The sequence below is a fragment of the Apodemus sylvaticus genome, chromosome X (genome assembly GCF_947179515.1).
Source record: "Apodemus sylvaticus chromosome X, mApoSyl1.1, whole genome shotgun sequence".
Taxonomy (NCBI): Eukaryota; Metazoa; Chordata; class Mammalia; order Rodentia; family Muridae; genus Apodemus; species Apodemus sylvaticus.
In genome coordinates, this window is record NC_067495.1 from 10,012,452 (window position 1) to 10,030,473 (window position 18,022).

Here is an 18,022-nt window from a genome sequence, read left to right on the forward strand (position 1 = left end):
CAGTTGTGGAGCACTGAAATTGGGCTGTAGTGGCCCCAGCAAGGGAAACTTGGGTCACAAGAAACTTCTAAGAAAGAGAGAAGTTGGTATGGGCCTGTGTCTGTCGGTCTGTCTGTCTGTGTCTGTGTCTATGTCTGTGTCTGTCTCTGTGTCTGTGTCTGTCTCTGTGTCTGTGTGTGCGTGCCTGTGGGTGGTGGGTAGAAGTAATAACAGAATCATAAACAAAGGGAGGAATGGTCCCTGAAGCTCCAAGTTGTTGATTTAACAAATTTATCTGAAGCACAGTACTTGCAAACAAAGCAAGCCACACACGAAGTGGGGAGACGTGTTAGAGATATCAGGAGATGATGTACTGAAGATCAAGGGCACATTAAGAACTTTATCAGGAGGGAAATAGTGAGCTTCTGGTAGTGCCAAGGTCAGATTTGCTCCTTAGGAAGATAAGGCTACAATGGGAAGAATGTGTTTGTTTAATCGGAGTAAGATAGGAGTCTGAGAACAGTATCACAGACTTTTAAATCACAACTAAAATGAGACCATCAGAATAGACTAGAAATCCATGAATGAGTTAAAGAAGTGCTCTAAAGTCATAATCCAAAAAAGACTTGAGTTTTCTTAAGTGATTCCACATTGAGGGGCATATAGGTAAAAGAGGGAGGCGAGATGATTTGTGAATATTGTCATTGGTCCAATTGCCTGGGAAGGAGACTATCATTTAGACACTGATATGAAGCCTTGACCATTGTTAGGGAGCAATGGAGGGAGAATTTGAGCTGTGATAAAAAGTAAACGAAAAACCCAAGCATTGATAAGAGATCCAGGACATCCGAATTCTTCTCTGACTGGGTCCCACCAAAGCCACAGGGGAATTTATTGCTGGCAGCAATCCTGTTTTGTTTTGTTTCCCATTGAAGTTCTGAGCTCCCTTATTCTGACACTGCCTCGCTATGACAACTCAAAGACCAAATGGAATATGTTGGGAGTGCTAACTGTGTAAAAGCAGCCTGAGAATTAGGGGGCAGTTCTCAGGACCCCAGGATGGAAGGGATATTTAATCATTCCTGGGCTCAGTGATGGGTCTGAAAAATATATAGAGGAGGCCAAGCCACTTGCCTTTGTGCCATAAGACTGCCTCCATTAAAATGTCATTCAGCTAGAAGAGGCAGAAAGAAAAACAAACCTTTCAGCTGTAATTTTGCACTGGGCTTTTTACATGTAAATCAAGGGGATCCAAATGGCTTTCTCCATCAGTCATAAGTGTCAAGGCTCCGAGGTCCACAGCTATTATTCTGCTGTATTTACCCATTGACCATTGCAACAACCAATCAAGTTGCCTCCAGAAAGTATGGCTCTGAGTCCAAGTTGTAAGTTCAACCACTTGAAACGTTTGACTTGTGTGGTGCCATGAAATTTCAAAGACTCCTACAAAGGAGGAGTGAGCCTCAAGGTTGGACTGAACTGGGGTATTGTGGTTGTTGGTATTGTGGTTATTGAATCTGACTTTGCTTGTTCCTCAAAACACCTCTTGCTATAAACAAATTGCCCTTTGTCCCTTAGGGGACAAAATGCAGTTCATGCACATCTAAGGAAGGGTTAAGAGAGACTTGGAAACATTGGCACAGTCTAGAAATGAGCAGTGCTAACAGTAGCCCCTGCAAACAATGAATGCTTAATAAACACCTGTGAAGTAGCTGCTTCAGATGATACTCTATAGGCAAAACCTACTGTTTGCCTCATATTTGGGAAAGTCAGGCTGAAATGGCCAGTATGTTTATCCCCATCTTTACTAGATTATAAAACCCTAGATTGTAAAGATTATAATCTCCACACCTGCCTCCCACCCCATACCGCCTATGCTGACCAATTCACATGCATGTGTATTCCAGATCATATTCTAGATAATTTTTGGAGAGGGGATCACAGATACAAAAGAAAAGGGCATAACACTGTATTGTTCTCCCAACTTTCCACTGCCGAGTGATCACAAAAGAATTGCTAAACTCCTTGGAGTAACGGTTTTCCCAACCAGAAAATAGATAAATCACCCCCCTGTTTACAAAGTGCTCGGGTAAGACAACTGGAAACATAATCAAAAGTTTATCAAGTGAGATCTCTCAACTAGAATAAAAATTATACCATGACGTTTGGAGAAAACTCAATATTTTGTTAGTCAAATTCCATCGAAATTATACTTAGGTACATTAACTTAATTTAAAAACTAGTGGCAAATTTTATTACTATTTGACACATAACTGCTCTGCATAATCATTCAATCAGAGCTCCCCTGAAACAAATTAATGCTGATGCAACCTAATTTTTTTAAATTTGAAGTAGTTCAAGAATACAGAGAAGTATGAAGAATTATCTAACAAACAGCCCCACACCTGCTCCCCGGCTCTGCTCTGCAGTCGCACTTTCATATCCTTCCCTCACACGCACTCTTTAGAACCAAAAGGTAGATGTGGACCTCCATGCAGAGTTGCTCCTTCTGTGCATTCCCCTCTTTTCCCAAGCCACACGCTCTCATATTTTTTTCTGTTTTAGCCACACTGACAATACCCCACCTCACGAGCCCAAGTGGAGTCTCTGAAACGACTTCCCACAAAACCCTTGAAAGTGCACTTGACTCTTATAGGTAAAGGAATTGGGAAAGGAGATAAACACCTCTGAGAGAGAGAGAGAGAGAGAGAGAGAGAGAGAGAGAGAGAGAGAGAGAGAGAGAGAACACCAGCCAATGGAGACAGAGTCAGTATAGAGTCAGCTCTTATAGGTTGTACGAATACCTCTCACACAAATTAGCCAAATCCACAAATGTTTCTATCTCACAATATTTGCATAGTAGAGAAGGTATCTTGGTGGTTAAAGTATTTACTGAGTCATCATGAGAACCAGAGTTCAAATCCATAGTGCTGACATAAAAAGTTGTCCATTCTGTAGCCCTAGAGCTTGGTAAGAGAGGAAAAGGCAGATTCAGGGCTCAGTGGCCAGCCAATCAAGGCTACAATAGCAAGCTCTAGACTTGGTGAGAGATCCTGTTTCCTACAGTAAGATAGGGCGCCATTGAAGAAGATACCCAAGGTCAACTTCCACCCCCCCACACACACATGTGCACACCCGAACAATTATGTACACATAACTAAACAAAGAATAAATAAATAAATTAAATAAACTTATATAGTATTTGTATACAACCTCCCAACCAATATTCTCTAGAGCAGTGGCTCTCAACTTAAATAATGCTAGGACCTTTTTATACAGTTCCTCATGTTGTACTGGCTGCAACCATAAAATTGTTTTTGTGGCTACTTCATAATTGTGATTTTGCTGTTGTTATAAATCATAATGTAAATATATGTATTCTTCTGATATTCTTAGGCAATCCACAGAAAATGGCATTCAACTCTAGTGGAGTCTGGAGACTCACGGGGTGAGAACCTCTACTCTAGAGGAAGTAACTCAGCAGAATGAATATACATCACAATGAGAACTTACTCCATTTACTTAGTCAATAACTATCTGCATGCTGGAGAGACCAAGAGCCTAGTACCTGCTCAATCCTCTCATCTTAATTCTTCAGCAGTCCCAATCAAGTTACAAAGACTTGGAGAAGTCCTGGAAAGTTGCTGGTCTTCAGTCCACATCAGCGGGCCAACAAAGCTGTGTTCCAATGTTAGCAAAAGAAAGACCATCCAGAGACTGCCCCACCTGGGGATCCATCCCATATACTGTCACCAAATCCAGACACTATTGTGGATGCCAACAAGTACTTGCTGACAGGAGCCTGGTATAGCTGTCTTCCGAGAGGCTCTTGCCAGTGCATGACAAATACAGAGGTGGATGCTCTCCACCAACCATTAGACTGAGCACAGGGTGTCCAATGGAGGAGCTAGAGAAAGGACCCAAGGAGCTGAAGGGGTTTGTAGCCCTATAGGAGGAACAACAATATGAACCAACCAGTACCCCCAGAGCTCCCAGTGACTAAACCACCTGGAGGAACCCATGGCTCCAGCTGCACATGTAGCAGAGGATGGCCTTGTTGGACATCAAAGCTGGGGAGAAGGCTCTTGGTCCTGAGAAGGTTCGATGCCCCAGTATAGGGGAATGCTAGGACATGGAAGCAGGATTGAGTGGGTTAGTGAGCAGGGGGAAGGATGGGTTGAGGGGGGTTCAAAGGTGAAACCAGGAAAGAGAACATTTGAAATGTAAATAAAGAAAATATCTAATAAAATAAAAGTAACAACAATGGTAGCAACAGAGTAAACACATGCACCAAGGAGCAAAGGTGGCCAAACAAAAAGTATCCCCATTTTCTCCTCAGGCCTCTTTAGATCTGGCCTTCACAGGACAATACTGCCCACTCTAGAGTGGGTCTTCTCCCTCCATTACTCCTTCTAGGAAATCTCCTCACAAACATGCCCAGAGGTATGCCTCTTAGTTGACTTGAGATGCTCTCAACTTGACGACCAAGATCAAGAATCATGCTTCTGTATACCTTAAACCACTGTTTCTCCAGGACTTAAACTATCTCACATAACATGAATGTTGTATAACTAGTCATTATACTGTGTTGTTTAGTAAATATTCACAAAAAAACTTTTCTCCATGTTCGGTGGATATACAAACATCATGTTCCTAACCCTGTAGTATGGGCACAAGACATAAAGAAAGCAATGCTCAAATGAGTGCTGGAGCTCTGAAGGGGCTACATCAGGGTACACCTATAGGTGAGTTCATTTGCATAGATTTAACATTGTATCTAGCACATGGTCAATTCAATTTTTATATTTTTCATATTTCTGGCACTTTGAGACTTGGCATTTTCTGTCCAAATTTGGTTGTGTCTATGGAACTACATATACAGTAGGACCATGGTGTGTATAAAAGGCAGTTTGTGGGATTGCAAGCTGAGGACCACTCTGGAAATCCGTTTGGCAATTCCTCAGTAAATTAGACATAGTACTACCAGCGGACCCAGCTATACCACTCCTGGGCATATACCCAGAAGATGCTCCAACATGTAATAAAGACACATGCTCCACTACGTTAATAGCAGCCTTATTTATAATAGCCAGAAGCTGGAAAGAACCTAGATGTCCCTCAACAGAGGAATGGATACAGCAACTATGGTATATACTAATGGAGTACTATTCAGCTATTAAAAACAATGAATTTGTGAAATTCTTAGGCAAATGGATAGAACTAGAAAGTGTTGTCCTGAGCAAGGTAACATAATCACAAAAGAACACACATGGTATGCACTCACTGATAAGTGGATGTTAGCCCAAAAGCTCAAAATAAACAAGTTACAATTCACCCCGCTCAAGAAGAAGGAGGACTTAAGTGAGGGTACTTCTGTTCCTCTAAGAAAGGGAACAAAATAGTCACAGGAGCAATAAGGGAGACAATGTGTGGAGCAGAGACTGAAGTAAAGGCCACCCAGAGACTGTCCTACCTGGGGATTCATCCTATAAACGGTCACCAAACCCCAACACTACTATAGATGACAAGAAGTGTATACCAAAAGGAACATGCCATGATTGTCTCTGGAGGAGCCCTGTCAGAGTCTTACAAATACAGAGGAAGATGCTAGCAACAAACTATTGGACTGGGCATGGGGTCCCCAATGGAGGAGCTGGAGGGTGGTCCAGAGGAACTGAAGGGGTTTACAGCCCCATGGGAAGAACAATGATTTCAGCCACCCAGATGCCCCAAAACTCCCAGGGACTGAACCATCAACCAAGGAGCACACATGGTTCCAGCCAAAAATGTGGCAGAGGAAGGCTTGTTGGGCATCAGTGGGAGGAATGGGCCTTGGTCAGGTAAAGGTTCAACAGAGGCCTGAACAAAGGGAACTGAGGTGGGAGAGGAGGGAGTATGTTGGGTGGAGAGGCATATACATGAGGCAGGGGGAAGAAGGAGGGGGAGGGGCTTGGGGTTTTAGGGGAGGGGGGATATCGGGAAAGGTTTTACCACTGACAATGTAAATGAAGACGATATTCAATAAAAAAATAAAAAAGAACATTTACACACACACACACACACACACACACAAACACATACACATACACAAAGACACTTACAATACCTGATTCTCAGAGTCTCCAATGAAGTTGAGCTCTTTGGCAGGCAATAATGATGACAATAGTATATCCTTACTTCCTTTGCTCTGGAATCACACTCTGGTTCATAAACACTGAGAACTAAAATTCTGGTCTAGGCACTACCACAGGAATAACCCATTCTCCTATAATTTGACACTGCTTATAGGCAGGTATGGTGTGATATTTTTATTACCTTTATCAGGAATGCCTCCATATGTACAGAAACAATTACTTACTTGCATGTTAAAAATGAATTTATAAAAATAATGTTATTTGTACTTGTTTACTCATTTTGTAGTTTTCTGGTTCAAGGAAATGTAACTAAGCACAGAATGCATTTGATTTCCAAATATTGAACAACTGTATTATGTTCAACTCACTATATGTTAAATATTTTTCAATTCATGACACATTATTATCTAAAAGGACTTTTGAAATTGAAAATTTCAGAACAAAATCAGTTTTCCAATTAAATGTAAATAGTTATACACACAGAAGACTGAGAAGAGTTATTTTTTTTTAAAAATTGCTGATTTCCTGGGGCAAAATATTACCTTGTTGTGCTGAATATGGCATTGACTGGAATCATCATATCTTAATTACAAATTTTCATCATCCCCCAGCCCTTGTATTGTGGAGTTTTACATGCCCTAGTTCAGTCAACTGTCTGAGTTCTATAGGACAGTGATTTATCTGTCCCCCAGGCCCCCAGGGTATCATGCCTTACACATAGTAGGTACTCCATAAACATTTGTTCAATAATTTGATGAATAGCTCATCTTATCAATGAGAACACTGATGAGACACCCCTTCCAAGACAAAGGCATCATGTACATATAATAATTGGTGGAGCTGGAAGCAGAATGCAGATTTGAAAGCCAAAATTTAATTCAGTGCCTTTCCAAATTCACATAATCATATGGTGCATCGGGTATCTTCGATAATTAGTGGTTACATTAGTATCAGTACAATAACTTTTTGTGTTGTTTTAGAACCAGTTCACCAAAGCAGCAGTCTGGGAGAGATTCTGTCAACATGGGATGCTGAAAGAATCCAGAGCAAAACTCAGTTTCCTAGGAAAAGAAAGCATGCTCTCCTTTTTTCTTTTTTAAAATAAGTGAGCTATGCCTTATGCATTAGTAAAACTTGATGAGCCAAAGTTGTTTAAATGTTTCCACTTATTCACCAACAGACTGGGATATAGAACATTTCTAGAAATCATAAAATTGTCCTTCATGTCCAATATCAGTTAATTCTCTCCTCCCTAAAAATAACTATTGTTTATACTTCCTTCATTATAGATTGTATGCTATTTGGGGAGCTCATAGACATGGAATTGGGCAGCATCTGTCTTTGTATAATCTCTTCCACTCACTGTTATGTCGGTGGGTGATGTCAGCATTGCTTCACGAACTGGTCATCACTTATGCTATTTCATTGGATAAATACACCATTATTTACTTGCCATGATGCTAGCGATGCACATTATCACTTGGTTATGGCCATGGACTATTAGGTCTAAAACTACCATGAACATTCTTCAGATACGAAGCTTCCATTTCTATTGGGTGCTGACCCAAAAGTGGATTGCTGAGTCAGAGGATGGTTGTGTGTTTCATTTTAATATATGTGTTATTTGATAAAATCTGTTAAGTGTTTTCCTCATCTGAAAAAAAGGAGTTGGCAGAGAGCAAGGCTTTACGCTGAGGAAAGATTCAATTAAAAACCATAGTCTTTGATTAGAAGACACCTTAAAAGGACAGTGATCTGACCTTCCACATGACATCTGTGCCATTTCATACTGGCACATTTCATACATTTCATCTGTGCTGTTCATACTGGAGCTTCAGGAAGAAGCACACAATACCTGGAGAGAATTTGGGCAGTCTGTCCTGCCTTCTGGTGGCTTTCACTCATCTTTGTTTTCAATATCCTGAACATCAAGTAGGGCCATACATATTCATTTGGCTTGAAGAAGCTTGAACCCCAGATCTATCTGCTTTGTGGCACTGGATAATCTACTAGCACTGGCCTAGGGCTTTCTTTCTTTCTTTCTTTCTTTCTTTCTTTCTTTCTTTCTTTCTTTCTTTCTTTCTTTCTTTCTTTCTTTCTTTCTTTCTTTCCTTTTTAAACACTTTATCTACTTATTTATTTTATGTATATGTATATACTCTCTGGTATTCTGGTGTATTCAGACACACCAGAAGAGAGCATTGGATCCCATTACAAATGGTTGTGAGTCATGTGGTTGCTAGGAATTAAACTCAGGTCCTCTGGAAGAGCAGCCCATGCTCTTAAGCATAGAGCCATCTTTCTACCCCCTAGAGCTTCAATTTCACCTGAAGAAAGATTTAGGCTCATCACCATCAGTCTTGATGGATAAGATATACACACTAAACAAAGGCATTGCTTATGACAAGTTAGAAAAAGCAAAGAATTCAGTCAACTATTGATCATCTCACCCTTGGTTAAGAACTCTTAGGACCTTTTATGCCCTTGGAGATCATTCAAAGAAAAATTCATACAAAAGTAGTTGCAGACTTATGTTTAAGCACATCCAAGGAAAAGAACTTAGCTTATTTTGAAGAAACTCATCCCACAGACCCATACATGCATTGGCTATAAGGTTAGTCCTTTTGTGTAGTTTGAAGTGTCTCTCTTCTTTCCTTCCTTCCTTCACTTCCTTCCTTCCTCCACTTTCTTTCTTTCTTTCCTTCCTTCCTTCCTTCCTTCCTTCCTTCCTTCCTTCCTTCCTTCCTTCCTTCCTTCCTTCCTTCCTTCCTTCTTTCTTTCTTTCCTAGCAGGATCTACTGTATCTCAGGCTGGCCCTGAGGTTATTGATGATCCAAACACGACCTTGAATTTACTGAATCATCCACGTGCTGAGATTACAGGCATGTGCCACAACAGATGGCTTCACGTGGCCTTCTTTTGACTTCTACCTATTGGCCCTTGTTTCACATACTGGGATTCGGGGGAATGAGACTTTTACAAATATTGTAAGAGCCCTTTTGGAACCAGAGCAAGCTAGGTTCCTTCAAAACTGTGGATTGAGGAAGGATAGAAATAGAAGAAGCTAGAGATTTAGGGAAAGACAAGTACTGATTCATGTTTTAATTTATAACTTGAGATTTCTCACTAAAACTCTGTTCTTTCAAGCTTGTTGGGCTTCCTGTTGTGCACAACCTTCTACTGTGTACCAAGGCCATTGTGGTCTCTGCCTCCTCTTAACTCTGTGTGCTTCTACTCTGGTAGTAGATAAGGGCCAAGGACTAGCCTATCTATTGAGCCCTTGACTGACTCTGGCTGACTATCTGGGGTGTGATAAGAGAAAACAAGCATTTTTCTATGTCAATTTAACATATTTATTATCCAGGTGCTAGTCTAGCAACTTCTTTGGACTTTGGTTTACTCAAATGAAAAAAAAAAACTTTCTTTGAATACAGACTCTAAAAGTATATTTTAAGAATTAGTTATACCCATGAATATGAAGTACCTGACACCATTCAAAGTATGTACAAGATACTCAGTAGATACTCAGTAATATTCTTTTACCTCATATTCCTAACTTTCCATGAAATCATGGATACTCAGTCATGAAAAGAGCCTACAATGCTTTACCATGAAAGGACCTTTTCTTACATTCTAAGTCAAGGTTTCTTACTTTAATGCCTTAAATTACTGACAAACCTTGAGAAAGTCACTGAATTCCTCTGAACCTCATATACTATGTAAGAGTCTTCTTAGAATTAGGTATACATTAAAAAATACTGGAGTCAAAATTCTAGCTTTCTGAATCTTCACCAATAAAGCTCTTGACAAGATACTAGGCACCCCTCCAGTCTTCCATATCTAAGTTAACTCTATCAGAGACATTTTTGTTCAGGTTCATTTTTGTTCATAACATTTTGTTATGTGTGTCTAAGTATCTCCGTAAAGCCTTAGTAGTGTTGGCTGCATTTAACTTTCTATATTTTAACAATATCCATGCTTTCTAGCCTCATGGAATTTTCAGAATGTCGTGGGAATTTAGCAACCTGTAGTATTTATCAACCTAATTTGTCTTTGAGAAGAGGCATGTACAAACACACAGGACTGTTCGCAGGCTGCTCAGGGAAACAGGGCCATACTTTGAGGTCAGTTTACAATGGTATTTGGGCACACTGTTGACACAGTGACCCTGCTAATTTTCTCTCTGGAAATAGCTGGCCTTGACCCCTGGCATGCAGTGGATAGCCTGATATTTGGAAAAGTGTGACCAGAACCTGGCAGACTTTGGTGTACCCTAAAACAGTTCATTTCACCTCTCAATGAATAATCTCCAGCCAAATCCAGTCCAACACCCTTGATAGTCAGTGTCCTAGCTTGGCAAGAATGCCAGCCAAGCCCATTACCTATTTATCTAATCAGTAAATATGTATGGAACATTCTCTGTTTTAGTTATTGTACAGAACTAGTCAGTAAATTGGACTTCCTTCTGAGCCTGCAGTCCGTATTTCTGCCCTCGGTTCTAAGAACTTCTGCTCTCAATCTAAAATCCTCCCACACTGAGAGCACCCCAATGAGCCCAATCATAGAATCTCTTTGAGAAAATAAATCATTTGTCCTCTGCATGATGCTGATATGTCCCCACTTCCCATGGTCCAAGATCTATCTGGGTCACAGACAAAGTTTCCTATGAGATCCATTATCAGTGTGGCTCATTCATGGGGGAAAGCATTCGTTTCCCACCCCCCCAGAAAAGCAGCAAGAATAAAACAAGAGCCAACTGTCCACCTGACAGAGCTTAGGATAAATGAAGAGGCTGTGGGGATGGAGAGGTTGACACAGCCTCCTAAGAGGAAGAGACACAGAAACAGTGTCCTTTTGCCGGCTTCCTGGCATCAGTGATTTGAGACCAAGGCTAAATAAGCCTGACAAAGTGGTTCATCAAAGCAGGAGTGAAATCCCACACCTATGGGATCTCATTAATTCCCCAGACTGGTTTATTGTCCATCTCAATCAGTGCAGCCCACCACATGGTACTTTCGTCTCTCCACAGTTGACTCAGCTGTCCATCTATTGGTGGTGCGACTCTGTTCCCAGAAATAATGTCACTGTTCCCTCCACACCACATCGGCCACTTGCTGTCTGCTGAGAAACCTGAAAGCCCTGTAGGTGGTGAGCAGGACAGCAACTGGTGACTCTCATTTCCCGAAGGCCTTTCTATTTTTAAATTTTTGAAAATACTCCACGCTAAAGTTTTCTTACTCTCACCCCTTTGTGATATTTTTAGGCCACGCAAGTGCTTTAGAAAGCATGCAGCTTGCTGGGAGCTGCAAATAGATTTTCCCTTCACCTGCCAGTCACGATGTACCGCAGGCATGTATCATGTGGAGAGCTGGTCCTTTCCCTACACCCTCTCTTGTAGGCCTCGCTTCTGTGTGTTGCTAATCTGTTTAGAAATCAAAGGCTCACTAGACTCAAATGGGAGGCCCAGTGCCCCCAGCAGCCTGCAGGGGTTATTATAAAGCCCATCCACCCTGTACTATGGGCTCACTGGGAGCAACTGGCTGCAGACAGGGGGAAGCCTGAGATCAGGGATCTGAACTGGGAAAGGCAATTTGGGGTGAGAGGAGGTTGGGCAGGGGCACAAAGGATCAAGACTTGAAACATGAAAGCAGCCTGGGGATCCTGCAGTCATGACTGTTTTCAGAGAAGGACAAACAGAAGAATTATCAGAGATGCTGTGCAGGTGGGACCAAAGGTCCACTGAGCTCAGGGTCTTCTCTGTCAGGAGTCATCCAGGAGCTTCTGTGGGCAAGAGAGAGGGTTGGAGTGAGCAGTGAGCCATTCTTCTATCATCTCCCCCACCACTTCTGCAGATCCAGAGAGAAGTTATGCAGCTGCCTGGCCCTCACCCAAAAACTACTGGGAATGAGTAGTTCTCCAGCTCTACCAGGGCATTTTTTAAAGGGTGTCCCCTTAGCCAGCAACATCACCTAGTAGAAATGCTCTTGCCAGGGGCTCCATCCCAGAGCTATCAATTCAAATGCTATGTGAATGGGGCCAAATGTCCTGAGTTTTCACAATTCTCTCAGGGATTTTGATGTGTTCCCAAGCCTGACAGTCACTCTATATGGGAAAAACAAGAAGAGGACAGCTACTGAGGAGCACATTGAAGTTCTTTAAATGTGCAAGGGAAGAGGGCAGAAATATTTGGACTCATAGTCACCTCTCATGTCAATATATCAGAAATGAAGTGAGGGCTATCAATATCTAAAAAGAAAAAGGGCTTATAAGACCCAAGGGGAAAGGGAGACATTTTAAAGTGAATAGAATATAAACAAGACCCTATTTGATGTTCCTCATGAGGAAGAGAATTGCATTTTCAGTTGTGATTGGGTGTGTGGTATCTTGATTAGGAAGAGACCATCTTTAAAGATGATGTTAGAAATTGTCAAATTCTCCCCAGAACTTGTTCATGAAAAGTCCTGGCTAGCTGGAGGGGTAACTTGATGGTAAGGTGCTTCCCTAGAACCTGCAAGGCCCCGCCCGTGGTTCCTTTATTAACACTAACAAAAAGAAAGTTTAGTCATATGCACATATTATTATGATCACTGGTGTTTTGAACAGAGAAACAGGAAGGCTTTTTTTTTTCATTAAACCATGTTATGAAGTAAACTAAGGTGGAGGACACCATCCTTATTCATCTCACGACTTTCCTTATCTATTACTGAAAAAACACTGATATTATCAGAAGTGAAAACAACACACAGGCCTGCTGCCAAATTCCTCATCTCCATGAATCTCTAATCTTGACTCTGGATTCTCAAGAGCAAGACCTTCCCACAACACCTCTACCACCACTGCTTCCTCCTTGGGCTCCAGGCCTTATCAGCTTTCATCTCAAAGATACCCTACCTGCAGTCAAGAGCATATCCCCTCCAGGCTAGTATTATCTACACAGAGACATCCTGAACTGGCTGGGTATCATGTAACGTGTGTATAACCCCAGTCCACAGAGCAGAGCAAGAAGCAGGAAGATTTCTAGTTCTAAGTCATCCTGAGCCACAGAGCAAGACCCATCTTGAAAAAATAATGAAAAAGAAAGAAAAAGAAATACCACAAACTGGTGCTCCCCATTAAAAATCTCTCTTGCTGCCACTAGTGTCTCCAGTTAGGATTCCATTTCCCTGATGAAGTTTGTAGTTAGTTAAAATGAAATGCACCTGTCTTTGCTGTCTCTAACTCATCTTTTGCTGTCTTCCTGGATCCCTTTCCAATCAGGCTTCTAGCCACTTTTGCCACATTGAAATCACCCTCTCCAATGCTAGCAACTCCCAGGCTGGCGGGCATCTCATATACTCCAGTCTCTCAGTAATATTTGACAGAGCTCTCCCCCCAATGACCATGCATCTCTCTCTTCCTTTAACTCCCTCCTTTATTCCTGTTTTTAATTTTGGAATATTATACCTAGATCACTCCCACTCTTGCCCACTCTAGCTATATCTCTTTCCTACTCTAGCTATATCTCTTGCCAAGGTGAGCTGTTTTGGCACTGTGTCTTTAAATATAACCCACCAGAAAAATCAGAAAACATCCAAAGACCAGCCACACCTGTTTTGTCATTTCCACATGACCATTCTCCTCCAAAACCATGGACTAATGCTGTAGCTTCCATGACTCCTCTTTTCAGTTGCTTTTTAAACATCAGCTCAGATCATTTATTGCCTCACTAAGTTTTCTTATTTCACAACCAGCAAAATATGTATGTATACCTAGACTTTTAAAACACTGCATGTGTCCTGGCTTCCTTTGTGACTTCCTCTTCCACATCTTCCCTATGAATGTTGGGTTCCAATTCAACCTGCTAGAACCTTGGGGACTTTGCATATGTAATTGTCTCCATTTAGAACATTCTTACCATCCTACTCAAGATTTCTTCTTTGATAGTTTGTACTATTAATTTAATAGGATCTGTGAGGTATTTTCTACATTTTGTTAAGTGAGATGGGACGACCTCTCCTAAATGTGGGTACCACTCTGCCATGGACTAGGATCCCAAAATTCATAAAAAGGAGGAAGTAAATAGAAAGAAAGAGTCATCTCTTTCTGCTTTCTGTCTGTGGATGCAGTGAGAACTGCTGCTCCAGCTCCTGATCCGGCCACCATGGTCTGCATTCCCCTGAAGTACAAGCCTGAAACAACCGTTCCGAAAGTTGCTTTTGCCAACAGCATTGCGCAGCTATGAAAGGAGTATCTAAGACATCTTCCTCCATGACTTTCTTCTTATCTCCCCACCTCACTGGGAAAATCTTGCCAAATTTCTTAGTCTATTTAACTCCATCTTTTATCCTTCTACCCTGCAGTGTTTCTGTCATGTCTCTTATCTCTCCCTGACATGCAATATGCTTACCTACTGTCTGCCTCCCTCATATACGATATAAAGTCCATATTCTCCATATCTAAAATGATGATTCACATACATACAGTAGGTTTCCATTAACATTTTCTGAGTGAATTAATGAATAAACGAGCTAATGGTTTTCATGTTATCTTGCTGAAGGAGAGGGTGAGTTTGAGATCATCACACATATCGAGCTTTTCCCAGACCTTTGGAAATCTCCACGTCTACTCCCCTTGCCCCGTGTAGAATTAATTCTAATGATTTGTGAAAATCCTCATGCCCTTATTCACAGAAGAATCTTTTATGAAACTTAAAAAAAAATGTACAGGTTGCACCCTTGCTTGGGAGAATATGTTTGTGACATTGCAAAGCAGACACAGGGAGTATAGAGTCAAACATAGGGTGACCTCTGCAGTCATCAAGGATAAAACCACACCTTATATAAATGCTGACCCCATCACAACTATATGTGGTAACCACGCTGCTCCAGGGCTCAGTTTTTTTTTAAGAAAGAATTATAATTATGCCTTCGCCTGATAAAAGAGGCCTCTGTGACCAGTAAAGAAAACCACAGGCTGGCAAGAACCAAAAGAGGACACTATACTCAGCTCAGCCTCACCCTCCCAGACCCTGAGTACAATCCATCAAGCAGAAAAGTTGCCTTCCCTGGTTCTCAACCCTCGAGGAGACTTAATTCAGTCGGAGTTGCAGTATGAATGCCATGGTAATGATTTGTGCCTTTCTAAGTCACTTCTTCCTTGGAGCATGATTTCCATTAACTCAAGCAGAATTGCAAAGCTTGGCTAGCCTACCACTCAATATATGAAACAAAACAGAATCTTATCTGCTCAGGGCCAGTATAAGGCATGTGTATAATTAAGCAATTCAGCTGAAATCGTTTCCTCCATGCCATGATAATAACATGATGGAAACCCAGGATGTGACCTTATCCTATGGATCTCCCTGGATATGCTTTAGGAAATCACTTTCCAAACCTGTCTTTAAAAGACCCTGGCCTACATTTGGAATTAGAAAAGTGCAGCATAGTTTGCTGTGTTTTATTTTAAGGGAATAGAAACACTCACTTCTCCCAGCCTCTGCCTCTGTTCAGCCCTCTTCCCACTGTCTCCCTTCCAGCTCCTTGGCCTACAGTTCCTAGAACCTTATCATTATGGCCGGCTCTACTGTAAATGTGATACAACCTAGAATCACCTGGGAAGGGAGGCTCAATGAGGGATTTCCTGGATTGGGTTGGCCAACGGGCACCCTGTGAAGGCTTTTCTTATTTGGTTCAATTGAGGGAGAGTCACTCTGAGAGTGGGTCCTGGACAGTGTGAATTTTGAATTTCTCCAAAGAAATCAAAAATTTTCCACTTCATGTAAGAGTAGATAAAACTGGATGAATACTAAACATGCATACCTTTATTTCTCTCTGCTCTTGACTGTAGGTATGATGCAATTTGCAAAAAAAAAAAAAAAAAAAAAAAAAAAAAAAAAAACCCTTTCTCCCTTAAGTTGCATTTTACTGGAGTGTTTTGTTACAGCAATAGAAAGGAAATTAGAACACTGGTCCCTCTATGCAGGACAGGGGAGGCTCATTGATCTAGCTAGCCATCTTCTTCCTTCATTTCCTCTCTTGCCATGTTTTCTGTCACTACATCCCCACTGTATGAGCAAAGTTACAGCCACTTCTGTGAAAGGGTCATTCTAATGGGCTGGAGATTCTAGCCCTGATGACAGTAATGCATTTTCCAAGAACTTGTATGCCAACTCTAACCATTCCCTATAAGCAGATGTGTTGGCTAGTTTTATGTCAGCATACCACAGCTGACATCTTCTGAGAAGAGGGAACCCCAATTAAGAATATGCCTCCAAAAGATCAGGCTGTAGGCAAGCATTTTCTTAATTAGTGATTGATGTGGGAGGGCCCAGACCATTGTAGGTGGTAAATATACCTGAGCTAAAGGTCCTGGGTTGTATAAGAAATAGACTGAGCAAGCCACAGTCAGCAGGCAGCACTCTTCCATGGCCTCTGGATCATTGCATGTCTCCAGGTTCCAGCCCTGCCTGAGTTCCTGTCCTGACTTCATTCAATAATAATGTGGAAGTGTAAGCCAAATACATTCTTTCCTCCCCAACTTGCTTTTTTAGTCATGGTGTTTCATCACACCAATAGAAACCAAAAGTAAGATAACAGAGCCTTTTTTTTTAATCTATCACTTTCACATTTTTCTCTAACTGGATTTTTTTTCTCAAGGTTAAAGAAGTAGCTATAGGCCAAACCTAGGTCAGAAGACACGGTCAGAAATAAATCCTTTTTGGATCCTGAAAGTAGGCCAACCATCTTGAGCCACCCTTCATCAGATAGGGCTTGTGTTGGCTGGTGATGGGGATGGGGAGGGGGATAGTGTGTGTTACAGTTGGAAGATCAGAGACTCATGCAGTTTCCACAGGTTACTCTATTTAGTCTTCCAAGCCTCTCTACAACATATATCAATATATCAACCTCATTTTAGAGGTAAGGCAGTGGGAAGGGATAAAACTTGTCTGAAACCATGCAGTGAGCCATGCTTCTGGCAGCTATGCTACCTAAGAGATGCCCCTGCAACCACAAACTTCAAGAGATATGAGAAGCTCCATGCTTCCAAATGACTTGGAAATACCATTTCTTTAGGATACACATGTAGGTGTATACATTTGTGCATCCAAACGTCACAATGCGCGCGCGCGCGCGCGCACACACACACACACACATTAACAAAACTGCTTTATATACTGACCAAAATGATGCATTTTCTTCTATACCTTGGGTTCTATAACCTGGAAGATTAAAATAAAAAGGACTCTCAAATGAGTGACAAGAACTTCTGAACATATCTTCAGAGGAGTTTTGTTATAGAACAAACACTGATTTAGGAGTCAAAAATCCCGCCGTTGAGGTCTTGCATAATTGTTTACACTGTCCCTTTGGAAATATGTCTTTATGTGTCAGAGCCTCCCTTTAGGAAACTGTAGTGCTTGCCTGATCTACCCCATGAGGTTAATCAAATAAGAAAACAAAGTAAGAGGAGTCGAAGACTTCAAAAAGTTTTGTGATATACTTGTCAGAAAAGAAGACAATGAATAGCTTTCCACACACAAGTTAGCATGGTTCAGACAGTAGAAAGTCTTAAGTCACCAATTCAAATATTCAAGCTTATAATTAAAAAAAAAATCTTAGAAACTGGATTTAAATTTCATCCAGCTCTCCCATCTGTCTTTGCAACAAAACATTGTCTGATCACTAATAGGCTGTCAGACACTTGAAGGACTTTCTCAGTCATCCATATTGAAGCTCAAGCAGACTCTGGACTCCTTGTGCCTCTCTCTCTCTCTCTCTCTCTCTCTCTCTCTCTCTCTCTCTCTCTCTCTCCCTTCCTCCCTCACTCTCTCCCTTCTTCTCTCTTCCTCCCTCCCCTCCTCTCTTCCTCCTCCTTCTTCTCTCTCTCTCCCTTCTTCCCTCCCTCTCTCCCTTCTCTCTTCCTCCCTCCCC